Raw genomic sequence first — 27,888 nt, 5'->3', positions numbered from 1 at the left:
AAATAGCGGTTTCTAGGTACAGGTGAGTGGATTGTTACTGATTTTAATTGCTGGTGTAATGTAATATGATTTACTTGTGTGTCTAGCAGGTTTAAGGTTGTGTTCTTCCTGCTTTATTTTGTTTATTTATTTTTGCAATGGGAATCCAAAAGTGTATTTTTATTTTGTTTATCTTGTCTGTCTGTTTTGCTGGGAGCCACATGTGTGATGTGTGTTAGTCAGCTAGATAGATATATTAAGTGGTGTAATAGGGCTGATCCTAGTCCAGTATTATGCTGCACTGGAAATGGTTTTTCCTATTATTGTATTCTAATGTAGCACTGTTTATAAGGTCAAATGGCTGATCCTAGTGCTGTATGGTGTGTATGACATTGTGGATGAAGGAGTGGGGTGCCACACTAGATGGGAATGTACTTTCTGCCCTTTCAAAATAGGGCAGGGCGTGGCAGCAGGCAGAAACAGCCTCGTGGGAAACGCCACATATGGTCAGATGGTTGATCCTAGTGCTTCATTGGCAGTGTTCTCCCCAGAAAATTTTGCCAGCCGTGTGGTATCAAGAAGTAGCCAGGTGGGGCCTTAGCAAAAATAAAGTGTTTTAAACCCTGACCTTAGAAGTGCCCATTATGTAGTGTCCCCTGTAGTTATCCCCATATGCAGTGCCCCCTGTATTTGTGTCCTTTATACAGTGCCCCCAGTAGTTTTCCCTTTTTTGCATTACTCCTTTTGTTTTGCCCCTATGCAGTCCCGCTAGACTGGCCCCATTATGCAGTGTCCCCAGAGTGGCCCCATTATGCAGTGTCCCCAGAGTGGCCCCATTATGCAGTGTCCCCAGACTGGCATGATTATGCAGTGTCCCCAGACTGGCCCCATTATGCAGTGTCTAAAGGCTGGGCCCTTATGCAGTGCCTCCAGACCTAAACGGGGGCACTACTGTGGGGACTACTACAAGAGGCAATGCATAGGAGGGACTCCTACTGTGAGCACTGCATAGTGGGGTCTACTACTGGGGACTACTACTGGGGGCAATGCATAGGCAGACCACTACTGTGGGCACTGCATATGGGGGAACTATATAAACAGCGCAGCTGTAAGAATGCTAAAGGATTTTAAAAGGAAGTTTCCTCACGCAATATTGAAGCGTCTACAATGATTTATAAGTTTGTGTGGGCATTTTTTACGGTTCAAATGCCTTTTGCACGAGGTAGAGGTGGCTTTGGGGCTGGGTAAATATATATTATTCCCCTTGTATGTTAACAAAAACCGTAGGTACATGATTGATTTTGTCTATGGAATTTTAAAAAAAAAATAATTTCCAAAAATACTTTTGCTTTGTGTTTTTAAAATGTGTAATAAAAATATGTCATTTTTTGTTTGAATATATATATATTTTTATATGGATATATATTAATATGCCCATGATTGTCATCAATATAATTGAACGAGGAGTCATCAAATAAAGTAGTGTCAGACTAATCTAAAAAAATTAAAATATTTTCTTGCAACCATTTTCAATCCTGGTGTTTACAGACACACACATAAAGCAGCCAGAGTAGAAGCTGTGTTGAGGAATAGATGAAATAAATATATATATATATATATATATATATATATATATATATATACAGTCAGGTCCATAAATATTGGGACATTGACAGAATTTTCAGATTTTGGCCTCTATTCACCACCACAATGGTTTTGAAATGAAACAAACAAGATGTGCTTTAACTGCAGACTTTCAGATTTAATTTGAGGGTAATTACATCCAAATCGGGTGAACGGTGTAGGAATTACAACGGTTTCAATTTGTGCCTCCCACTTTTAAGGGGCCAAAAGTAATGGGACTATCAACTCAAAAGCTATTTCATGGACAGGTGTGGGCTATTCCCTCGTTATTTCATTATCAATTAAGCAGGTAAAAGGTCTGGAGTTGATTCTAGGTGTGACATTTGCATTTGGAATCAGTTGCTGTCAACTCTCAATATGAGATCCTAAGAGCTGTCACTATCAGTGAAGCAAGCCATCATTAGGCTGAAAAATCAAAACAAACCCATCAGAGAGATAGCAAAAACATTAGGTGTGGCCAAATCAACTGTTTGGAACATTCTTAAAAAGAAAGAACGCACCGAGGAGCTCAGCAACACCAACAGACCCGGAAGACCACGGAAAACAACTGTGGTGGATGACAAAATAATTAGTTCCCTGGTGAAGAAAAACCCCTTCACAACAGTTGGTCAAATTAAGAACACTCTCTAGGAGGTATATGTATATGTGTCAAAGTCAACAATCAAGAGAAGACTTCACAAGAGTGAATATAGAGGGTTCACCACAAGATGCAAACCATTGGTGAGCCACAAAAACAGGAAGACCAGATTAGAGTTTGCCAAACAACATCTAAAAAAGCCATTACAGTTCTGGAACAACATCCTATGGACAGATGAGACAAAGATCAACTTGTACCAGAGTGATGGGAAGAGAAGAGTATGGAGAAGGAAAGGAACTGCTCATAATCCAAAAAATACCACCTCATCATTGAAGCATGGTGGTGGTAGTGTCATGGCGTGGGCATGTATGGCTGCCAATGGAACTTGTTCCCTTGTATTTATTGATGATGTGACTGCTGACAAAAGCAGCAGAATGAATTCTGAAGTGTTTTGGGCAATATTATATGCTCATATTCAGTCAAATGCTTCAGAACTCATTGGACGGCTCTTCACAGTGCAGATGGACAATGACCCGAAGCATACTGCAAAAGCAACCAAAGAGTTTTTTAAGGCTAAAAAGTGGAATGTTATGCAATGGCCAAGTCAATCCCCTGACCTGAATCCGATTGACATGCATTTCACTGGATGAAGACAAAACTGAAGAGAAAATGCCCCAAGAACAAGCAGGAACTGAAGACATTTGCAGTAGAGGCCTAGCAGAGCATCACCAGGTATGAAACCCAGCGTCTGGTGATGTCTATGCGTTCCAGACTTCAGGCTGAAATTGCCTGCGAAGGATTTGCAACAAAGTATTAAAAAGTGAAAGTTTAGATTTAGGATTGTTTAGTTTGTCCCATTACTTTTGGCCCCTTAAAAAGTGGGAGGCACATATAGAAACCGTTGTAATTCCTACACCGTTCACCTGATTTGGATGTAATTACCCTCAAATTAAATCTGAAAGTCTGCAGTTAAATCACATCTTGTTTGTTTCATTTCAAAGCCATTGTGGTGGTGAATAGAGGCCAAAATATGAAAATTCTGTCAATGTCCCAATATTTATGGACCTGACTGTATATGTATATGTGTGTGTTATACTTAATATATACATTATATATATATGTAATATATGTTGGATATATATATACATATGCAGCTGCCAGGCTGGTGTGACATCAAGCGGCCTGCCAAGGGGCTGGTGGCGGAGCGGTCAGTGGTGGCTGATGGCTTCGGTCTCCACAGAGGATTGGGGGAGTTTCCCCCATTGGCCATTTTAGTTAAATTCAGACACACTACTGTGCTATGTACAATATAACCCTCTTTTTCAAGCCTCCAGCATTGCCACAAAGACAGATCTGTCTTTGTGGCTATGCTGGAAGCTTGAAAAAGAGGGTTACACCTCGAAACGTCGCCCTGTGGCATCATTGAATATAGCACTTTATAAGATTCTGTGAGTGCTGTCCAGTTATTTTTGGGAATATATATATATATTAGGGGTGTGCACCGGCCACTTTTCGTGTTTTGTGTTTTGGTTTTGGATCTGGATCTTTCTTCGTGTTTTGGATCTGGATTGGTTTTGCCAAAACCACCCTTCCGTGTTTTGGGTTCTGGGTTTTGTGTTTTGGATCTGTATTTTTTTGAAAAAAAGCATAAAAACAGCTAAAATCACAGAATTTGTAGGTTTTTCTGCTCCTATGCTATTATTAACCTCAATAACCTTAATTTCCACTCATTTCCAGTCTATTCTGAATACCTCACACCTCACAATAGTGTTTTTATGTCCAAAAGGTTGCACCGAGGTAGCTGGATGACTATGCTAAGCGACACGAGTGGGCGGCACAAACACGTGACCCATCTAGGCGTGAAACTGCAGTGGCAGACAGGATGGCATTGAAAAACTAGGCCCCAAACTGTACATAATGCAAAGAAAAAAAAGAGGTGCAAGATGGAATTGTCCTTGGGCCCTCCCACCCACCCTTATGTTGTATAAACAGGACATGCACACTTTAACAAACCAATCATTTCAGCGCCAGGGTCTGCCACACAACTGTGGCTGAAATGATTGGTTCGTTTGGGCCCCCACAGAACAAGCTGGCAATTTATCTGTCCCTGCACAAACTGGCTCTACGGAGGCAAGATGTCATCCTCATCCTCCTCATCCACCGATTCCTCACCCTCTTCAGTGTGTACATCCTCATCCTCACAGAGTATTAATTCGTCCCTGCTGGAACCACAGGTCCCTCTGTACGTTCTGGAGGCTGGTCTCCCTGGAAGAGTTGATAATTCATTTTATGAACATCATCTTCTCCACATTTTGTGGAAGCAACCTCCTACGCCTTTCGCTGACAAGGTTCCCGGCTGCACTAAACACTCTTTCGGAGTACACACTGGAGGGGGGGCAACTCAGGTAAAATAGAGCCAGTTTGTACAGGGACCTCCAAATTGCTTCTTTTTCCTGCCAGTACAGGTACGGACTGTCTGACATGCCTACTTGGATGCTGTCACCGATGTAATCCTTTAACAGACAGACGCACGCTTGTCGCTGCTGCTTTGAGGATTCAAGTGCGGCTACAGCCCACACAATTCACAAAGACAGAAAAAAAAAAGAATATTTTTATTGTTTGTGGAGCACACTTTGAGGGTTACACCACCCTTTAACAGACAGACGCACGCTTGTCGCTGCTGCTTTGAGGATGCAAGTGCGGCTACAGCCCACACAATTCACAAAGACAGAAAAAAGAAGAATATTTTAATTGTTTGTGTAGAACACTTTGAGGTGTCACCACCCTTTAACAGACAGACGCACGCTTGTCGCTGCTGCTTTAAGGATGCAGGTGCGGCTACAGCCCACACATTTCACAAAGACCAAAAAAAAAAGAACAATATTTTAATTGTTTGTGTAGCACACTTTGAGGGTGTCACCACCCTTTAACAGACAGACGCACGCTTGTCGCTGCTGCTTTGAGGATGCAAGTGTGGCTACATCGCACACAAGTCACAAACACATTAAAAAAATGGTTGTTTTTTTTTGGAACACTTTGAGAGTTACACCACCCTTTAACAGACAGACGCACGCTTGTCGCTGCTGCTTTAAGGATGCAGGTGCGGCTACAGCCCACACATTTCACAAAGACTGAAAAAAAAAGAACAATATTTTAATTGTTTGTGTAGAACACTTTGAGGGTGTCACCACCCTTTAACAGACAGACGCACGCTTGTCGCTGCTGCTTTAAGGATGCAGGTGCGGCTACAGCCCACACAATTCACAAAGACAGAAAAAAGAAGAATATTTTTATTGTTTGTGTAGCACACTTTGAGGGTGTCACCACCCTTTAACAGACAGACGCACGCTTGTCGCTGCTGCTTTAAGGATGCAGGTGCGGCTACATCGCACACAAGTCACAAACACATTAAAAAAATAGTTTTTTATTTTTTGGAGCACTTTGAGAGTTACACCACCCTTTAACAGACAGACGCACGCTTGTCGCTGCTGCTTTAAGGATGCAGGTGCGGCTACAGCCCACACATTTCACAAAGACCGAAAAAAAAAGAACAATATTTTAATTGTTTGTGTAGAACACTTTGAGGGTGTCACCACCCTTTAACAGACAGACGCACGCTTGTCGCTGCTGCTTTAAGGATGCAGGTGCGGCTACAGCCCACACATTTCACAAAGACCGAAAAAAAAAGAACAATATTTTAATTGTTTGTGTAGAACACTTTGAGGGTGTCACCACCCTTTAACAGACAGATGCACGCTTGTCGCTGCTGCTTTAAGGATGCAGGTGCGGCTACAGCCCACACATTTCACAAAGACCAAAAAAAAAAGAACAATATTTTAATTGTTTGTGTAGCACACTTTGAGGGTGTCACCACCCTTTAACAGACAGACGCACGCTTGTCGCTGCTGCTTTAAGGATGCAGGTGCGGCTACAGCCCACACAATTCACAAAGACAGAAAAAAAAAGAACAATATTTTAATTGTTTGTGTAGCACACTTTGAGGGTGTCACCACCCTTTAACAGACAGACGCACGCTTGTCGCTGCTGCTTTAAGGATGCAGGTGCGGCTACAGCCCACACATTTCACAAAGACCAAAAAAAAAAGAACAATATTTTAATTGTTTGTGTAGCACACTTTGAGGGTGTCACCACCCTTTAACAGACAGACGCACGCTTGTCGCTGCTGCTTTAAGGATGCAGGTGCGGCTACAGCCCACACAATTCACAAAGACAGAAAAAAAAAGAACAATATTTTAATTGTTTGTGTAGCACACTTTGAGGGTGTCACCACCCTTTAACAGACAGACGCACGCTTGTCGCTGCTGCTTTGAGGATGCAGGTGGAATCTAGACGGGATTTGGAACCGAGGACACACTACCTCCATCAATTGTCTAAATCCCACTGCACTAATGTCGGATACCGGACGCACGTCTAACACCAACATAGCAGTCAAGGCCTCAGTTATACGTTTTGCTTCAGGATGACTGCTGTCGTACTTCATCCTCATCGCTAGGGACTGTTGGAGGGTCAATTGTTTAGTAAAAGTAGTGATGTTCCTACTTCCTCTCTGGGATAATGAACAACTCCCAGCAGCAGCAACAGCACTAGGAGGAAGTGGTTCTTGATCTTTCCCTATTTTATTTTTATCGGAGAAAGTTTGGTCCTCCATTTATGTTATATTGATATATATACGTGCGGCTAAAGCGCACACAAACACAGAAAATAATTTTTTTTTTGGTTTGGACTGGAGTGTACTTTCGGGGGTTACAGCACCCTTAACGGTCAAGCCAGCTGGCCCTTTACTTATGACACAGGCGCACGCTTGGCACTACTTTGTTGATGCACGTGCGGCTACTGCGCACACAATTCACAAACACAGAAAATAATTTTTTTTTTGGTTTGGACTGGAGTGTACTTTCGGGGGTTACAGCACCCTTAACGGTCAAGCCAGCCGGCCCTTTACTTATGACACAGGCGCACGCTTGGCACTACTTTGTTGATGCACGTGCGGCTACTGCGCACACAATTCACAAACACAGAAAATAATTTTTTTTTTGGTTTGGACTGGAGTGTACTTTCGGGGGTTACAGCACCCTTAACGGTCAAGCCAGCCGGCCCTTTACTTATGACACAGGCGCAAGCTTGGCACTACTTTGTTGATGCACGTGCGGCTACTGCGCACACAATTCACAAACACAGAAAATAATTTTTTTTTTGGTTTGGACTGGAGTGTACTTTCGGGGGTTACAGCACCCTTAACGGTCAAGCCAGCCGGCCCTTTACTTATGACACAGGCGCACGCTTGGCACTACTTTGTTGATGCACGTGCGGCTACTGCGCACACAATTCACAAACACAGAAAATAATTTTTTTTTTGGTTTGGACTGGAGTGTACTTTCGGGGGTTACAGCACCCTTAACGGTCAAGCCAGCCGGCCCTTTACTTATGACACAGGCGCACGCTTGGCACTACTTTGTTGATGCACGTGCGGCTACTGCGCACACAATTCACAAACACAGAAAATAATTTTTTTTTTGGTTTGGACTGGAGTGTACTTTCGGGGGTTACAGCACCCTTAACGGTCAAGCCAGCCGGCCCTTTACTTATGACACAGGCGCACGCTTGGCACTACTTTGTTGATGCACGTGCGGCTACTGCGCACACAATTCACAAACACAGAAAATAATTTTTTTTTTGGTTTGGACTGGAGTGTACTTTCGGGGGTTACAGCACCCTTAACGGTCAAGCCAGCCGGCCCTTTACTTATGACACAGGCGCACGCTTGGCACTACTTTGTTGATGCACGTGCGGCTACTGCGCACACAATTCACAAACACAGAAAATAATTTTTTTTTTGGTTTGGACTGGAGTGTACTTTCGGGGGTTACAGCACCCTTAACGGTCAAGCCAGCCGGCCCTTTACTTATGACACAGGCGCACGCTTGGCACTACTTTGTTGATGCACGTGCGGCTACTGCGCACACAATTCACAAACACAGAAAATAATTTTTTTTTTGGTTTGGACTGGAGTGTACTTTCGGGGGTTACAGCACCCTTAACGGTCAAGCCAGCCGGCCCTTTACTTATGACACAGGCGCACGCTTGGCACTACTTTGTTGATGCACGTGCGGCTACTGCGCACACAATTCACAAACACAGAAAATATATTATTTTTTTAGCACTTGGGGGGAGCACCCCTGATGGACAGAGCACCCCCTGGACAACACTGCAGCACTCCTTTAGGACTGGGACACTGCACAGGACTTTGGAGTGGACACAGCCCCTATGGAGAACTGACTGCACAACACAGTCCAGCCAGCCCCTATGGACTTTGTAGTAGTGTACACAGCCCCTATTAACAACAGCAGCACAGCACAACACAGCCAGCCCCTATGGACTTTGAAGTAGTGGACAACAGCAGCACTACACTACACTACACTACACAGCCCTAACTCCCACCCTCCCTCTTCACTGTCCACAGCCGAGTGAGAAAATGGCGCCGACGTGGGTACCTTATATAGGATCCAAAACCCGCGAGACTCGGAAGGCGGGATGATGACGTTTTGCCTCGATTTCAGATCCGAGTCAGGCGGGAAAAGTCGAGCCTGATTCGGATCGGACTCGGATCAGGGGGGCTCGGGGGGGTTCGGATTTCAGAAATCCGAACCCGCTCACCCCTAATATATATATATACGTGTTTAGAAAAGATGGCACTCACCAGTAGAATTGCAGCTTATTTTATTCCATTAGAAAGACAGTAGGCTAACATACAGGCGGCGACGTTTCGGTCCCCGAACTGACCTTTTTCAAGCAGTCAAGCCTTAAGTTTCAGAGTGACAACCAGATACAGTTCCCCGTGGGAACTTCATTCCACGGGGAACTGTATCTGGTTATCACTCTGAAACTTAAGGCTTGACTGCTTGAAAAAGGTCTGTTTGGGGACCGAAACGTCGCCGCCTGTATGTTAGCCTACTGTCTAATGGAATAAAATAAGCTGCAATTCTACTGGTGAGTGCCATCTTTTCTAAACACGTATCTTCGCTGGTGAACCCTTGACCCAGGAGACACAGCTGGTGTGCACCTCACCGATGTGCCAGAAAAGTATTCGATGTGCGTGCTGAACATTGGATAAATATATATATATAGATAGAAATAGATATATATTTATATATATATATATATATATATATATATAAATATATATATATATATATATATATATATATATATAGAGGTATATTCATATATAATTAAATAAATACAAATGTATTAATTTAAAAAAAAAAATTATTATTTTTTTTAAAGGTTCCAGACAAAAGAAAACCAAAATACAAGAAGACAAAGATGATGATGGCATTTGTTCGGATGGAGAAGATGGGTCTCTTCCTAGGAATATCCAGTTCAGTTTTAAAGAGGGTGATTTACTGGTTACGATGGTACTACAATCATACCACAGTCTCTTTGGTAAAAGAGAACAAAGTACCCCAGGAAGACGTAAAACTGCAATATGGCAAAATATAGCAGACCACATTAGTTCTATCGCTGTGCAACCACGCACGATAAAGCATTGTAAAAAGCGATTTCATGACTGCAAACGTAGTGCAAAGAAAAAAATGGCCAAAATTTCAAATCACCAACGTGGAACTGGTGGTGGGCCACCATTAAATTTAATCTTTAATGTTTGGGAAGAGAAATTAAGGAAACATCTTTCTCCAGTCCTGGTTGAGGGAGTACTTGGAAGTATTGATACGACAAACCAATCATCCATTCCATTGGAAGGTATTGATGCTTGTGTATATATATTTCTATCAGTTTATTTTTTGAAGATATGTATGTAAATGTACTTTTATTTTTTTTTGTGGGGCAGTTGTCCAAACATTGCATAAACAAACACAGATCCAGATGCAAGATGATTCACAACGAGCCACCACATCTACAGGGATTGTTTCTCTAGGTCCTAAAAGAGTCATAGCAGGTATGTTTATTGGACAGTATAATTAAAATGTGTATTGGCCATGAACAGATTTTAATTTTTATTTTAATTTGTAAAAAGGTAAAAAAACAAATTCTCAAGCCTCCCGAAAAGAAACAACTCCAGCTGGAAAAACTTCATCTGACAAAGGATTGAAAAGGGTTTTAAACTATAATCCTGTAGTGACACTAACAAATTAATCTTTGCCCCAAACGGCTATTTCATCTTTACCCATTTCAACGCCTGAAGTCATACAATCTGGAGAAAATATAAATTCCTCCACTGAATCAAATAATTCAAAAAGACAACGTATGTATAAAATTGTAATGGGTTTGCTTAGGTAAGGTATACTTTATTTTGAACCAAATCAATTAATCTTCATAGTTCAGGAAATGCAAATTGAAGTTGAGTCCCCGGAAAATCTTTTTGAGCGTTTTCCAATATCGTCACCATGTAAGTGTATTAATTTTTTTTTTTTAAATATATATTTGCTACAATTTTAAGATTTTTTATAATAAAATTTAAACATTATAGATCTGGAGAATATTGATTCTAAGATATTCGAGGCCAATCCTAGAGCACCAGAAAGTATGTTTATTTAAGCTGTTTGTTTTTTTTTTAATTTTAAATTTTGTTAATGTTAAAACCTTTTAATTTCAACAGTTTCAAAAAATTTGATTATGCAAAGAGATGAACAAAGGGCCTGATTCAGAGCCGGACGCTCTGACCAGAGCGCTCGCTCTGAATCAGGACCCTCCTCCATTAAAATGGAGCGTCCTCCTGGACGCTCATATAGCTGTGGGTGACCACCCACAGCATATATACGAGCGTCGAAAAAGATGGTCGCGATGGTCTTGACCATCGCGACCATCGGACTTGCGACAGAAACCCTGCGGTAGGGTTTCCCAGCCACAAGCCCTGAAGTGATTTTGGCTCTATCAGAGCCAAAATCACTCCCACTGACATCACTAATGATGTCAGTGGGGCCGGCTTCAGACGGTAGGCGTTCCCATGGGAACGCCTCCGTCTGGCAGGCACGCCCGCCAAAGGGGGCGTGCTGTCAGTCACCATCGACAGCACGCCCCCTTTGGTGCGAGACCCTGAGCGACAGCTTGGCTGTCGCAGTCCGGGTCTCGCGCATGCGCACGACGGAGCTCCCTCCGTCGTGCGCATGCGCAGTGGGGAACATCGACCCACTTGCGAGCGTACTGCCGCTTGCGAGTGGGTCTGAATGACCCCCAAAGACCTATAACTCCACTTATTCCTGATGTTGGAGATGTTGGAGATATTTCACCTGGTATGTGAAGGTTGAATGTTGAAAAATGCACTATGCTAATAAATGCGTTTTACAATAAAAAAAAATATTTATATTTCTATAAAGATTCGGAAATTGAAGTGGGATCCTTGACTTTTTCACCAGCTTCTGTTACTCCAGGTAGTTAGTTATTTATGTATGTTAGGTAAATTTGGTAAATTTTGAGAATTTTTCATTTAATATAGTTTACTTTTTCTAGGATCTATTCTTGCTTTTAAAATTCTAGCAAAAGCTTTTAGAAATCTAATGGTAAGGTCTACCCCTGCAGATAGACCACAAGCACAGGTTGAGACTCCATTTGATGCAATCACAGATTTTGCCAAGTCTATGAATGATCAACAAGAAGATCATCGTCTCTGAATTGAGGGTGATTTACAAGTTATAACTGAAGCATTAATCCAGGTTAAAGATGCTTTGAAAAGCATTAGTCGAGTACATTATGAAGAAATCCATACTTCACGTACACAAATAGATCAGCATCATAGAGAATCCCTACAAGTAGCAAGTGCAATGAATAGTGAACTTTCAAAAATGTCGAAGACCTTTGAGAAAATTTCAGAACAACAAGAGGTTCTGTCTTCTGCTTTATTAGTTATGTCATCTGGAATAAAATTCTTAATGGAGGAGCAGATTGTCCGTCGAAACACACCAATAAGTAGTTATGTTCCTGATTTTTCAAGCTCATTATTGAGAACACCAGTCATGAGGCAGGATTATTTTTCGCAAACTCAATCTGAATTATTTCCATCCAACAGATTTGACCACGTTGTTGGTCCACCGAATATTCTAAACCCAGTTCAAAGCCTAACCAATCTTCCAAATCAAATTCAAACAGGTTCATTGTTGAAAACTCCTGCGCTGGATGACTCAACTTCCATAACACGGAGACGTCTTCTCCCGGAAAATGAATCGATTGTTGAATCCGAAGTAATCCCTGCTACGATGCCTTTTGCCTAATTTGGATTTAAGGTATATATTTAAAAATTAGTTTATTAGCGTTAATTATACAGTTAAAAATCCATGTTTAAAAAAGAAATTACTGTTTTCATGTATATTTAAATAACAGATTATCTTAATTATTGGACATATGGGACATAGAACATATGGGGATGCAGTAGGGTAGCCGACAAAGGGACTCCCAAATGCCGCCTTCCCGACCGTCTAATCCCGGCAAGGCAGTGTTCTCCTCAGGTTGTTTTCTGCGGATGCCTCGCCCAGCTGAAACAGCCTACCACCTGCCACTTTCCCCCGCCGACCACCGCTGTAGAAGCTTGGGCTCTGAAGTGACCAAAAGCTAAAGAAGCCTCTGATCATTTCAGAGGCAAGCGTTCCCAATGATGCACTGCACGGGGGATGTCACCCGTGACATCACGAGCCTGCCCCGCACGCTTGCTGGACCTAGTTAGATCCAGTCAGAGCAAGGCAGTGGCAGTGGAAGCGCGAGTGTCGAGCAAGTAAAGGTAAGTGTTGGGCTGGGGGCACTGTCTAAGGAGCACTATTAAAGCCTGGGGGCACTGCATAAGGGGCCAGCCTGGGGGCACTACATAGGGACACTAATTCAGCCAGGGGGCACAGCATAATGGAGATTTTTGACATGAGAGCCAAGTGGGGGATCAGCCTGAGACCTGTGAGGCTGGATTTGTTCTTGGCTCACGCATAATTGGTAAGGACCCAACTCCGCAACTTTCGTTCAGATGATTGGCCACCATGTATATATGATATTTTCTTAACATTTAATATGCAAGTTAATTATAATCATTTACTACTTTAACAGTGAAATAATCTTAATAGGAGTTAAATTAGGGTTTATGAGGTTGGCAAAATGAATTGTTTTAAATTTTTAAAATTTTCCATTGTCTTATAGGTTTCAAATGTTCCAGTTAAAAAGAAGATGGCAAAGTTGTTTTTTTGAATGCAAGAAAAAAAATCAACGTAAATAGTTTGACATGTTTAAAAATAAAAAATTAAACTAAAAAACAATTATTATATAAATGGGCAAGAAATTATTGTTAAAAAAACATTCCTGGTATAAAAGATTTCTGTTTAAAACAGATTGTTGAAAAAAATAAAAAATAATGTTCTTACATTGGTTTTATTTTAAATCATTTCAAAATTGATTACTTACAATATACTTACATTGCTTTTTGGGGATGGCTAACACATCGCCGCAATGCTCAGCTGTCCATTGGAGATCCCGGAGGATGGGGCTGATCTGCATCCTGGGTGTCCAAAAAAGGTCCGGTCCACTTCCCTAAGAGGGAGAGAAGAAGAAAGGTGATTAGCATGTGCAGGTTTTCAAGCTGTCAGCTCTGCTCCAGGGAATAGTTTAGAATCAGGAGGGGAGGGAAAGACACAGGTTACATGACACCAGCAATGAGGTTTGTTAATACTTACATGGTTTTTTGGGGATGGCTAACACATCACCCCGCTGCTCAGCTGTCCATTGGAGATCCAGGAGGTTAAGGGATTTGATTATGCAGGAACAACTACTAATGTTTACACTGAAAAATAAAAACTAGACAACTAATACTATAAAAAACAAACATATAAAAATGAAAAACTGATCCAACTTGACCAAAACATTTGTAACACATGTAACACTTATCTAAAACGGTGTTTAAACTTTGGGAATACTTAAACTGTTCCAGTAGAGGCCAAAACTTCAAAGATTGGTGATTCAAGGTTGATGTTCTATTGAAAGGAAAATAAAAAAACATGAAAAACAAATCTGGGAAATGGGTTTAACATCGATTAATAATTGTTCTAAAAACTTACATTGAAAAAATTATGCTATCAGATCACGGCCAGCATCATCAACCACTGCAGGAGACAGGTCAGAATCGAGACTGATCAATGGATCAATCCTAGCCTCCAAACGGTTTGCAATATAAATATGTAAAATTGTACAAGCAATAATTATATTTCAAACCTTTGTTGGCGAATACAGCAACACACCCCCTGACCTGTCAAGACAACGAAAGCGGGTTTTAAGCAGACCAAAGGAGCGTTCTATCACTCCCCTAGTCCTAATGTGAGCTGCCTGAAACCTGTGTACTGCAGGGGTGTCAGGATTAGCCAGTGGAGTTAGCAGCCAGGGAAGACTTCCATATCCTTGATCGCCTAAAATAAAAAAATATATATATTTTAAACTTTGAAAAGAACATTAAAAAATATTAAAAGTTAAATAAATTATTTACTTACCAATCAGCGATCCATGAGGCATGTGTTGTTGTTGAAACATCTCAAAGAGGCTAGATTGCTGCAAAATAAAGGAATCATGAGAAACCCCTGGCATGCCAGCAAACACCTGCATGAAACGCATTTTTGAATCACAAATCATTTGTACATTTAGAGAATGGAAAGATTTTCGATTCCGAAAAATCTCTTCCATTTGGCGGGGGGCCATGAGAGCAATATGGGTGCAATCTATTGCACCCAAAACATTGGGGATTCATCCCACGGCAAAAAAACCCGCATTCCATTCATGTTCTGTCTGAGGAAAATGTACAAACTCAGAAACATGTTTCCGCATTGCCAGAAGGGCCTGTGACAAACAGCGAGAAAAAGTGGCTTGTGAAAAGCCAGCAATTATCGCCAGGGTCGGTTGGAATGTTCCCGATGCCAAAAAATGGAGTGTGGCTAGCAGTTTTGCCAAGCCTGGAACTGCTCTGTTCGTAGGAACACGTTCAAGATCCTTCTCCAGCAGATCATACAGCTGGTATATGGCAGCAGAGGAGAGGCGATAACATTTTATCACCTCATCCTCACGAATCCCATCCAACAACCGTCTTTGTCTATATAGACGTGGCCTTGGGATTCTCGCAACACCCGAGGAAGATGGAGTACTTTCAGGTACACCTGCAGAAACACCCACATTCACAGCTGATTCATCAGGAGTCGCTGCAATACTCATCTGCGCCCTAAACTGCAGCCTACTCGCTTGAACACATGCTGCAAACATGAATTCCCACACTTGAGCCGGAAAGCGCTCCATTTTAAAAAACGGAAATTTCTATATGATAATAATCAATCAAATTATAAGGATACTATTATCTGTGTCAGGTGTCTTCTTCCTTCTCCAGATTCAGGTGCGTAGTTCCTTGACAGGTAATAATATTCTCTCTCCTGCTCCTCCACCTGCTGCTGCTGATGCTGCTGCTGGAATGAGTGATTAAAAAATACTACCTGGTCTATTTCTAACTTTGGAATGAACCAACTGTAACGGACTGAACCATTATTGTAACAAGCCAATAGATCATTTAAAAATATATATAATCAACACCATTTAAAACAAATAATGCCTGGGAAAGCATATTTGCTGTAACACACTTATTTTACCTGAAAAATTTGTAATTTTAAACCATTTGAATTAAAACTCTCACCCACAAGAGGTGCAGACAGTTTTTTGCGAATTCACGGCAAAATTCGCTTTTTTTTTGGCGAATGATATATGCATATTTGTAATTGAACAGCAACGTTCGACTTTCACAATTCTAAAGTGGATAGATTAGTATTTTAGGCGAATTGTCGATTTTCACAACATTCGCAAGTTTAATTGAATTTGGCGAAACCTTATTCGCTGGCGAAAATTTAGACAAAATCACATTCAACAGCCATTTGCACCTAATTGAATAGCCCTCATAGTGTATTGTGTGTCATAATTCCAGGGTATACAGGACCAGGGATCACAGTAACCCATTATATGTGTCATACATAGTGTATTGTGTGTAATAATTCCAGGATATACAGGACCAGGGATCACAGTAACCCATTATATACATCATACATAGTGTATTGTGTCATAATTCCAGCATATACAGGACCAGCAATCACAGTAACCCATTATATATGTCATACATAGTGCATTGTGTATCATAATTCCAGCAAATACAGGACCAGCGATCACAGTAACCCATTATATGTCATACATAGTGTATTGAGTGTCATAATTCCAGCATATACAGGACCAGTGATCACAGTAACCCATTATATGTCTCATACATAGTGTATTATGTGTCATAATTCCAGCATATACAGGACCAGCGATCACGCTAACCCATTATATGTGTCATACATAGTGTATTGTGTGTAATAATTCCAGCATATACAGGACCAGTGATCACAGTAACACATTATACGTGTCATACATAGTGTATTGAGTGTCATAATTCCAGCATATACAGGACCAGTGATCACACTAACCCACTATATGTGTCATACATAGTGTATTGTTTGTCATAATTCCAGCATATACAGGACCAGTGATCACACTAAGCCATTATATGTGTCATACATAGTGTATTGTGTGTCATAATTCCAGCATATATAGGACCAGTGATCACACTAAGCCATTATATGTGTCATACATAGTGTATTGTGTGTTATAATTCTAGCATATACAGGACCAGTGATCACACTAAGCCATTATATGTGTCATACATAGTGTATTGTGTGTCATAATTCCAGCATATATAGGACCAGTGATCACACTAAGCCATTATATGTGTCATACATAGTGTATTATGTGTCATAATTCCAGCATATACAGGACCAGCGATCACGCTAACCCATTATATGTGTCATACATAGTGTATTGTGTGTAATAATTCCAGCATATACAGGACCAGTGATCACAGTAACACATTATACGTGTCATACATAGTGTATTGAGTGTCATAATTCCAGCATATACAGGACCAGTGATCACACTAACCCATTATATGCATCATACATAGTGTATTGTGTGTAATAATTCCAGGGTATATAGGACCATTGATCACAGTACGCCATTAGATGAGGCAGTAGGGCCATCCTGCCTGAGCTAAATGTTTTTATTTCAGATGTGGGCACCATTCCAGATCATTGTAGCAAGTCCGGGGGTCTGGATCAAATGCAGAAGGACCTAGCACTGCGCTGGACATATATGTATACATTGGGCTCTATAGCAGCGCATCCCTAACAGTGCATGGTGTCCAGATCTCCTAGCTGTTGCACAGGTTATTTATTAATGCTGATACATGTTAAAAACGGTGGTGCTATTAGGGGTGTGCACCGGCCACTTTTCGTGTTTTGGTTTTGGATCTGGATCTTTCTTCGTGTTTTGGATCTGGATTGGTTTTGCCAAAACCACCCTTCCGTGTTTTGGGTTCTGGGTTTTGTGTTTTGGATCTGTATTTTTTTTTAAAAAAGCATAAAAACAGCTAAAATCACAGAATTTGTAGGTTTTTCTGCTCCTATGCTATTATTAACCTCAATAACCTTAATTTCCACTCATTTCCAGTCTATTCTGAACACCTCACACCTCACAATAGTGTTTTTATGTCCAAAAGGTTGCACCGAGGTAGCTGGATGACTATGCTAAGCGACACGAGTGGGCGGCACAAACACGTGACCCATCTAGGCGTGATACTGCAGTGGCAGACAGGATGGCAGTTTGAAAAACAAGGCCCCAAACTGTACATAATGCAAAGAAAAAAAGAGGTGCAAGATAGAATTGTCCTTGGGCCCTCCCACCCACCCTTATGTTGTATAAACAGGACATGCACACTTTAACAAACCAATCATTTCAGCGCCAGGGTCTGCCACACAACTGTGGCTGAAATGATTGGTTCATTTGGGCCCCCACAAAACAAGCTGGCAATTAATCTGTCCCTGCACAAACTGGCTCTACGGAGGCAAGATGTCATCCTCATCCTCCTCATCCACCGATTCCTCACCCTCTTCAGTGTGTACATCCTCATCCTCACAAAGTATTAACTCGTCCCCACTTGAATCCACCACCACAGGTCCCTCTGTACGTTCTGGAGGCTGGTCTCCCTGGAAGAGCTGATAATTCATTTTGATGAACATCATCTTCTCCACATTCTGTGAAAGCAACCTACGCCTTTCGCTGACAAGGTTCCCGGCTGCACTAAACACTCTTTCGGAGTACACACTGGAGGGGGGGAAACTCAGGTAAAATAGAGCCAGTTTGTACAGGGGCCTCCAAATTGCCTCTTTTTCCTGCCAGTACAGGTATGGACTGTCTGACATGCCTACTTGGATGCTGTCACCGATATAATCCTCCACCATTCTGTCAATGGTGACAGTATCATATGCAGTGACAGTAGACATGTCAGAAATTGTTGCCAGGTCCTTCAGTCCGGACCAGATGTCCAAACTTGGTCCTGCCTGCCCTGCATCACTGCCAGCGGGTTGCTTAGGATACCTAAGTTTTTTCCTGGCAGCCCCAGTTGCGGGAGAAAATGAAGAAGGAGCTGTTGACGTGTCACGTTCCGCTTCAGCTGACAGTGTGTTCACCAGCAGGTCTTGGCACCTCTGCAGGCTTGTGTCGGCCAGAAAGAGAGACACCACATAGGCTTTAAACCTAGGATCGAGCACGGTGGCCAAAATGTAGTGGTCTGATTTCAACAGATTGACCACCCTGGAATCCTGGCAAAGCGAATGAAGGGCTTCATCCACAAGTCCCACATGCCGAGCGGAATCGCTCCGTCTTAGCTCCTCCTTCACTTTCTCCAGCTGCTTCTGCAAAAGCCTGATGAGGGGAATGACCTGACTCAAGCTGGCAGTGTCTGAACTGACTTCACGTGTGGCAAGTTCAAAGGGCTGGAGAACCTTGCACAACACGGAAATCATTCTCCACTGCGCTTGAGTCAGGTGCATACCCCCTCCTTTGCCTATGTCATAGGTGGATGTATAGGCTTGTATGGCCTTTTGCTGCTCCTCCATCCTCTGAAGCATATAGAGGGTTGAGTTCCACCGCGTCACAACCTCTTGCTTCAGGTGATGGCGGGGCAGGTTCAAGAGTGTTTGCTGGCGCTCCAGTCTTCGGCACGCAGTCGCTGAATGGCGAAAGTGGCCAGAAATTTTTCGGGCCACCCAAAGCGTCTCCTGCACGCCCCTGTCGCTTTTCAGAAAATTCTTCACCACCAAGTTTATTGTGTGAGCAAAACATGGGACGTGCTGGAATTTGCCCAGATGTAATGCCCGCACAATATTGGTGGCGTTGTCAGATATCACAAATCCCCAGGAGAGTCTAAGTGGGGTAAGCCACTGGGCGATGATTTCCCTCAGTTTCTCTAAGAGGTTGTCGGCGGTGTGCCTCTTACTGAAACCAGTGATACACAGCGTAGCCTGCCTTGGAACGAGCTGGCGTTTCTGAGATGCTGCTACTGGTGACGCTGCTGCTGTTGCTGCGTAAGGTGATACATCTACCCAGTGGGCTGTCACAGTCATATAGTCCTTAGTCTGCCCTGTTCCACTTGTCCACATGTCCGTGGTTAAGTGGACATTGGGTACAACCGCATTTTTCAGGACACTGAGGACACTTTTTATGACGTTTCTGTACAGTCTCGGTATCGCCTGCCTAGTGAAGTGGAATCTAGACGGGATTTGGAACCGGGGACACACTACCTCCATCAATTGTCTAAATCCCACTGCACTAATGGCGGATACCGGACGCACGTCTAACACCAACATAGCAGTCAAGGCCTCAGTTATACGTTTTGCTGTTGTACTTCATCCTCCTTGCTAAGGACTGTTGGAGGGTCAATTGTTTAGTAAAAGTAGTGGTGTTCCTACTTCTTCTCTGGGATGATGAACGACTCCCAGCAGCAGCAACAGCAGCAGTAGGCGTAGCAATGCAGGATCCTCCGGAGGAATCCCGGATAGGAGAGTCAGTCATGCCAGTGACATGGCCTGCAGGACTACTTCCGATCCTGACTAAGGAGGAAATTGATGAGGAGGGAGTTGACGGTGTGGTTTGCAGGCGCTTGGATACAACAGGACAATGGGATTTAGGTGTCCCTGGACTGCTTACGGTCTTAGCCAAAGTTTGTGAACTTGACAGTAACTTTTTATGAACGCGCTGCAGGTGCCGTATAAGGGAGGATGTTCCTAGGTGGTTGACATCACTAACCCTACTTATTTCACCTTTACATATGGTACATATGGCAAGACAGTTGTTGTCCAGATTTGGATAGAAATATTGCCATACCAAAGAGGTGGAATGTTTGGTCTTCTGCCCAGGCATGACCGTGATGGGCTTTTTCATCCCATGGACAACAACTGTCTCCCCCGGAGCCTGATTTAAACAAACCACATCACCATCAGAATCCTCCTCACCAACTTCCTCCTCAGCGCCAGCTACACCAGTATCCTCATCCTGTTGTACTTCAACAGTGACATCTTCAATTTGCATATCAGCAAGTGGACTGTGGGTGCTCCTTTCAGCACTTGCAGGGGGCATGCAAATGGTGGAAAGAGCCACCTCTTCCCGTCCAGTGCTGGGAAGGTCAGGCATCGCAACCACCACCACACTTGGACTCTCCCTGGGGATTTGTGATATCTTCTTAGAAAGCACAGTTCTTCGCTGTGCTTTTGCCAGCTTAACTCTTTTGATTTTTTTAGTGGGAGGAGGGCTTCCATCGTCATGTGAAGCTGAACCACTAGTCATGAACATACTAGGGATCGACCTTAGCCGTTCCTTGCCACTCCGTGTCGTAAATGGCATATTGGCAAGTTTACGTTTCTCTTCAGCTGATTTAAATGTTTTTTTCAAGGTCATTTTCCTGAACTTTGTCATTTGGGATTGTATGTGCCCTCTATTATGACATTGGGCATCGGCCTTGGCAGACGACGTTGATGGCATGTTATCGTCTATGTCATGACTAGTGGCAGCAGCTTCAGCACTAGGAGGAAATGGTTCTTGATCTTTCTCTATTTTATTTTTATCGGAGAAAGTTTGGTCCTCCATTTATGTTATATCGATTTGATATATACGTGCGGCTAAACACAGAAAATATTTTTTTATTTTTGCTGGAGAGTAGTGCACTTTGTGGGTTACACCAGCCTTTAAGAAATGAGCCAGCCGGCTCTTTACTTATGGGACACAGGCGCACGCTTGGCGCTGCTCCTTTGTTGATGCACGTGTGGCTACTGCGCACACAATTCACAAACACAGAAAATATATATTTTTTTGGTTTGGAGTGTACTTTGGGGGTTACAGCACACTTTAACAGTCAAGCCAGCCGGCCCTTTACTTATGACACAGGCGCACGCTTGGCACTACTTTGTTGATGCACATGCGGCTACTGCGCACACAATTCACAAACACAGAAAATAATTTTTTTTTTGGTTTGGACTGGAGTGTACTTTGGGGGTTACAGCACCCTTTAACGGTCAAGCCAGCCGGCCCTTTACTTATGACACAGGCGCACGCTTGGCACTACTTTGTTGATCCACATGCGGCTACTGCGCACACAATTCACAAACACAGAAAATATATATTTTTTTGGTTTGGAGTGTACTTTGGGGGTTACAGCACTCTTTAACGGTCAAGCCAGCCGGCCCTTTACTTATGACACAGGCGCACACTTGGCACTACTTTGTTGATGCACGTGCGGCTATTGCGCACACAATTCACAAACACAGAAAATATATATTTTTTTGGTTTGGAGTGTACTTTGGGGGTTACAGCACCCTTTAATGGTCAAGCCAGCCGGCCCTTTACTTATGACACAGGTGCACGCTTGGCACTACTTTGTTGATGCACGTGCGGCTACTGCGCACACAATTCACAAACACAGAAAAAATATTTTGTTATTTGGTTTGGAGTGTACTTTGGGGGTTACAGCACCCTTTAACGGTCAAGCCAGCCGGCCCTTTACTTATGACACAGGCGCACGCTTGGCACTACTTTGTTGATGCACGTGCGGCTACTGCGCACACAATTCACAAACACAGAAAATATATTTTTTTTTGGTTTGGACTGGAGTGTACTTTGGGGGTTACAGCACCCTTTAACGGTCAAGCCAGCCGGCCCTTTACTTATGACACAGGCGCACGCTTGGCACTACTTTGTTGATGCACGTGCGGCTACTGCGCACACAATTCACAAACACAGAAAATATTTATTTTTTTTGGTTTGGACTGGAGTGTACTTTGGGGGTTACAGCACCCTTTAACGGTCAAGCCAGCCGGCCCTTTACTTATGACACAGGCGCACGCTTGGCACTACTTTGTTGATGCACGTGCGGCTACTGCGCACACAATTCACAAACACAGAAAATATTTTTTTTTTTGGTTTGGACTGGAGTGTACTTTGGGGGTTACAGCACCCTTTAACGGTCAAGCCAGCCGGCCCTTTACTTATGACACAGGCGCACGCTTGGCACTACTTTGTTGATGCACGTGCGGCTACTGCGCACACAATTCACAAACACAGAAAATATTTTTTTTTTTGGTTTGGACTGGAGTGTACTTTGGGGGTTACAGCACTCTTTAATGGTCAAGCCAGCCGGCCCTTTACTTATGACACAGGCGCACGCTTGGCACTACTTTGTTGATGCACGTGCGGCTACTGCGCACACAATTCACAAACACAGAAAATATATAATTTTTTGGTTTGGACTAGAGTGTACTTTGGGGGTTACAGCACCCTTTAACGGTCAAGCCAGCCGGCCCTTTTCTTATGACACAGGCGCACGCTTGGCACTACTTTGTTGATGCACGTGCGGCTACTGCGCACACAATTCACAAACACACAAAAAATATTATTTTTTTAGCACTTGGGGGGAGCACCCCTGATGGACAGAGCACCCCCTAGACAACACTGCAGCACCCCTTTAGGACTGGGACACTGCACAGGACTTTGGAGTGGACACAGCCCCTATGGACAACTGACTGCACAACACAGTCCAGCCAGCCCCTATGGACTTTGAAGTAGTGGACACAGCCCCTATTAACAACAGCAGCACAGCACAACACAGCCAGCCCCTATGGACTTTGAAGTAGTGGACAACAACAGCGCAGCACAGCACAGCACATCACTACTCTGCACTACACAGCCCAGCCAGCCCTAACTCCCACCCTCCCTCTTCACTGTCCACAGCCGAGTGAGAAAATGGTGCCGACGCGGGTGCCTTATATAGGATCCAAAACCCGCGAGACCCGGAAGGCGGGATGATGACATTTTGCCTCGATTTCAGATCCGAGTCAGGCAGGAAAAGTCGAGCCTGACTCGGATCGGCCTCGGATCGGGGGGGTTCGGATTTCAGAAATCCGAACCCGCTCACCCCTAGTGCTAATTATTTAACATAGAAATTACGCAAGTGCGCCCTCCGCACATGCTGCGCTAACGGGGGGGGTTTAAGTATGACCCAGCGTCAAGTGACCCACACCAAAAGCGGCCCCACCCCGCAGACACCACCTCACTATAAAGCAGAGCATTATAAGCCATCCGGCTACGAGAGGGCATTATGTCACCCTGCACAGCAGCACTATGCTGCACCCGAATCACTGGCCCAGCCTGGCCTGCTGGGTGCTCAACTGGGACCTGCAAAAACGCCCTATCCCCCTTCCTGGCCTAGACCCCCTGGGTACTGTGACAGCTGAGGGAAAGTAACAAAAGACTGAGAACAAAAAGACTGGATCAAGAGGAAAGAAAATAATAGATGAAAGACAAGGATAGAGAAAGAAATAAGAAGTAAATAGCAAGAAAAAACACTATGCACCAACGGGTGTAGTAGGTATTACCGCTGGTCGCATGGCTGGCGGTTCAAATCCTGACAGCGGAAGCCCGGCAGGGGTCAAGATCCCGATTGCTAATTAAGGTAAGTGCTGCTAACCCTACTCCCTACCCTAACCCTCCCTTAGGGGTGCCTAACCCTAACCTCCCCCCCTGCCAAGTGCCTAACCCCCCTCTAAGTGCCTAAACCTAACCCCCCCTTCCCCACAGCCTAAACCTAAGTCTCCCGGGGGTAGTGCCTAACCCTAACCTTCCCCTAGCCTAAACCTAACCCTCCCGGGGGGTGCTTAACCCTAAAAACTAACCCTCCCCCCCTGCGGCGGTCCGTGCCCGGCTTACATTCGATCGGTATGCCGTGCGTCGGGCTCCTGGCGTAGGTCTAATGACAGGCGTCGGGATTTTGACGCCTGTCATTAGTACCTTGCCGGGATTAGACAGTTGGGAAATCAGTGGTCGGCATTTAGACCGTCGGCTTCCTGACTACATCCTGCACCAACTGATACAATTAAATGCACAGACCACTTCCTTGACTCCTGGGCTGGAAATTACCAGATACAAAGAGACTGAGTCTTTGGATAACAGACCTAATATATCAGCAAGGCCAAACCCCCAAGGCACCCTATAGGCTAACACTAATGACTGACACCAACATCAAAGTTCTTAAAGGTACACTGCTCCCACAACCACAGGGTTTAAACTGGCTCAGTCAGATTGCACCTGTCTTACACTGTCCTTGTGACCAGAGGATTAGGGGTAGTGTACAGTACTTGGGTAGTTATAATCCTCCCGTGTATCCTTCTGGCTCAGTAGCATTTAAGCAGCCCATGTGCAATTACTCTTGGGGAGCTGAATGGAAACATGTACATTTACTTATACAGTAGTAAAACTGTATTACACAAAGTGTAGCAATAGGTCACAGTTGGGGGACATATGTGACCTTTTGGAAGTCAAAACTTGTATGGCAGCCTAAATCACTTCACCAAGCCACAGAAAAAGTATGCTAATTCATAGACCTCTACTTAGCAAGCACTGAATTATAATAATGCCTTTAATCTACTGAAGAAAGGGCACTTTGACATTACAGCAAACTTTCAGATCTTTAAATCAAAAGATCAGCCCATAGCATGATTTACCAAAGTGAGGATACATTATAATTCGGTCCAGCAGGGAAAAATAGCATAGAGATCATTCCAACAGGCTACATGTCTTCTGATGTTGAGTAACTCGCTAACAGGGAGCAGCATATGTGTTACACATTTAAATAAATACCTGAAAAAATATTATATAGGGGTGATATTCTGTCTTATTAAGGGACATTTTGAAAAAGTAATTTCTGTAGACTTCGTTGGTTAAACGGCAATAACAGATATATTACATGCGACGCTCTGACATTTTCTGAGTAGGGACGCCCATAATTATTTACTCTGAAAAACAAATTGGTGATTTCATCTTTGCTGTATATACACATCATGAGACTCGGCTTCCTCTGACAGTTTCCTAACCTATTAACAAGCCCTAGATACAATATGCAGAGACACAAACCAGCATCTATCTAATAATTGGTTATGGTCTATCCTGTCTCCATTCTGTGCAATGTGAGCTGGAGTACATGCCAAGGGCTCCCACTGCAGGAGTCTGATTAAAGGGACAGCAGGGAGTAAAGGCCCCAATACACCTACCGACTGGTTGCGCGATCCTGCAATCGGATTGGAAACACCGATCCGCCGATTAGACATGCCGACCAGCGGCTATGCAAGGATTGGTGAAATTCTCCATGTTAAATTTCGCTGATGTACTAATCACAATCATATTTTGATTGTGATCGGCAAATCAGTGAAATCCAACATGTTGCGGAAATTGATGGCCGCCAGTCCGCATTTCCGACCGGCGCATCGACATTTCCGATCCCATCGCAGGATCACACAATCCATAGTTGGGTGCATGGGCCCGTTTACCCAGGTTGCACCATCGCTTGGCCGATGCCCGGCTCCTGGGCTTGCTGCATCTGGTCTCTCCCCGCTGCCCCTTCATTCAGGCACCCGCAGTGAGGAAAGAGAGAGACCCCTTCTTCCCAACAAATGACAAATCCAGTATGCTAGTATATATTAATTACCGCATATGCTGTAACCCATGGCAACTGACCATATTTTAGTTTGCATTAGTCTGTGTACACGAGAATGCTAAAGTGTGATAATGGGATTTGGGGATGTGGTTAATTTACTGCTGCTCGGAATGCCGTCCGTCGGAATCCCGATGGTGGAAGGCCGACCCGGGACTAAAGGTAGGCGTCGAAATGCCAACACCTATCTTTAGCCCCATGCCGAATTCCGATGGCCGGCATCCAAAAAGAGGTAAGCCGGGGATAGTTAGGTTGTAGCCGGGGGGGAGGGGGTTAGGGTTAGGCATCCCCCGGAGAGGGTTAGGCTAGGGGAAGGGAGGTTTAGGGTTAGGCACCAACCGGGGAGGAGGTTAGGGTCAGGCACACCCTCCCCATGGGAGGGTTAGGTTTAGGGTGCGCGAAGGGGGGGTTAGGTTTATACACCACCGGGGGGGACTTAGGGTTAGGCACCACCCTGGGAGTTTTAGGGTTAGGCACCACCAAGGGAGGGTTAGGGGGGGACAGGGGATGGTTAGGATACTTATGAGCTGCTATTGGGATGTCCTCCCTTCAGGCTTCCGACGTTGGTATGAGAACCGGCGGCTATTCAGCCATCAGTATTTCATACCGATTCCATGTGATTAATTGCTCTGGTACTGTAACAGAACGGGACGGACCTAGCAGGGTTCAGTATGTGTCCTGATACACACACTACTAACACCTGTATATTCTGATGAACTGTGAGTGGATGGGATTGTGGAGGAAATGTTAAAAGAGGAGAACAATAGAAACTGAAATATATACTGTATATTGTCCTATATTTGTTATGGTTTGCTTGTTTTTGTGCTTTGTGGCTTATCTATTACCACGGTTTGTGTGCATCCATTAATATGGTTAATGATTAAACAATTCAGTCAGGTTGCAGGTAATGAATGGGTTACATGTACAAGCAGGTGAAAATGTTAGTGCAGGAGTTATGGGCAGGTATGAAAAATCTGCTATAACGGGCTCAAATTTAATATTATAGTATTTAATGTCATTGCAATTTATTATGGATCTCATCTACTTAAAGGGTTTTCCAAATAAAAATTGTATAATCTGCTATACAGTAGGTATCAACAGCTCCAGAGCAGGGCTCTATGCCACCCAGTGCCATCCCCGTTCCCCGAACCCGTGATATCATGATGTCTCACCATAGGGGCAGGGTCGCTGGTAATAGACCATTGCCAGAGCATCTTTAGCACTCACCGGGCATGACATCATGCCAAGAGGGCGTCACCTCCAGTGCCGGGAAGTTTAGCACTGCAGGGAGAGTCCCGATGACACTCCGGGAGGCTTGTACAGGTTGCAGTGTGCACGGCTGGAGGGTCAAAAGGCAGCACTGAAGCAGTGATCCTGGCTGTAGGGTGCTGATACAGGCAGAAGAAAGGCCCTTTGGACATTGGGCAGCAATGGTAATTCCCAGAGAGCCCTGCTCTCTGTGCGACGGCAACGCTCACAAACCCCTAGTTAAGACCCTGCCTGGAGCGTCCTTTGGGCCTGATTGAGAGCCGGACGCTCTGACCAGAGCGCTCACTCTGAATCAGGGCCCTCCTCCATGAAAATGGAGCGTCCTCCTGGACGCTCGTATAGCTGCGCACGACGGAGCTCCCTCCGTCGTGCGCATGCGCAGTGGGGCAACATCGACCCGTTTGCGAGTGTCCTTTGCTCGCGAACGGGTATGAATGACCCCCTTTATCTGTAGTGTGCTGTTCCAGGCACCCTGCTAGCCAAATGC

The 27,888-nt window shown here is 44.0% G+C and overlaps 1 long non-coding RNA gene across 1 annotated transcript; it reads right to left on the bottom strand.

Annotated features, from left to right (window-relative positions):
• Positions 1-12,058: 12,058 nt before the first annotated feature.
• Positions 12,059-14,330, bottom strand: LOC148532208 (uncharacterized). The gene is made up of 4 exons (XR_015877768.1): positions 14,263-14,330; positions 13,882-14,178; positions 13,624-13,738; positions 12,059-12,440 (listed from the first exon to the last, which is right to left on the bottom strand). It is a non-coding gene; the product is annotated as an uncharacterized LOC148532208 (long non-coding RNA).
• Between the last annotated feature and the right edge of the window lie 13,558 nt (positions 14,331-27,888).

This window comes from Taudactylus pleione, unplaced genomic scaffold (assembly GCF_031769625.1).
Source record: "Taudactylus pleione unplaced genomic scaffold, aTauple2 ptg000081l, whole genome shotgun sequence".
Classification (NCBI taxonomy): Eukaryota; Metazoa; Chordata; class Amphibia; order Anura; family Myobatrachidae; genus Taudactylus; species Taudactylus pleione.
The sequence above is the reverse complement of the archived record's forward strand: the minus strand, read 5'-3'. Positions and strand labels throughout refer to the sequence as shown.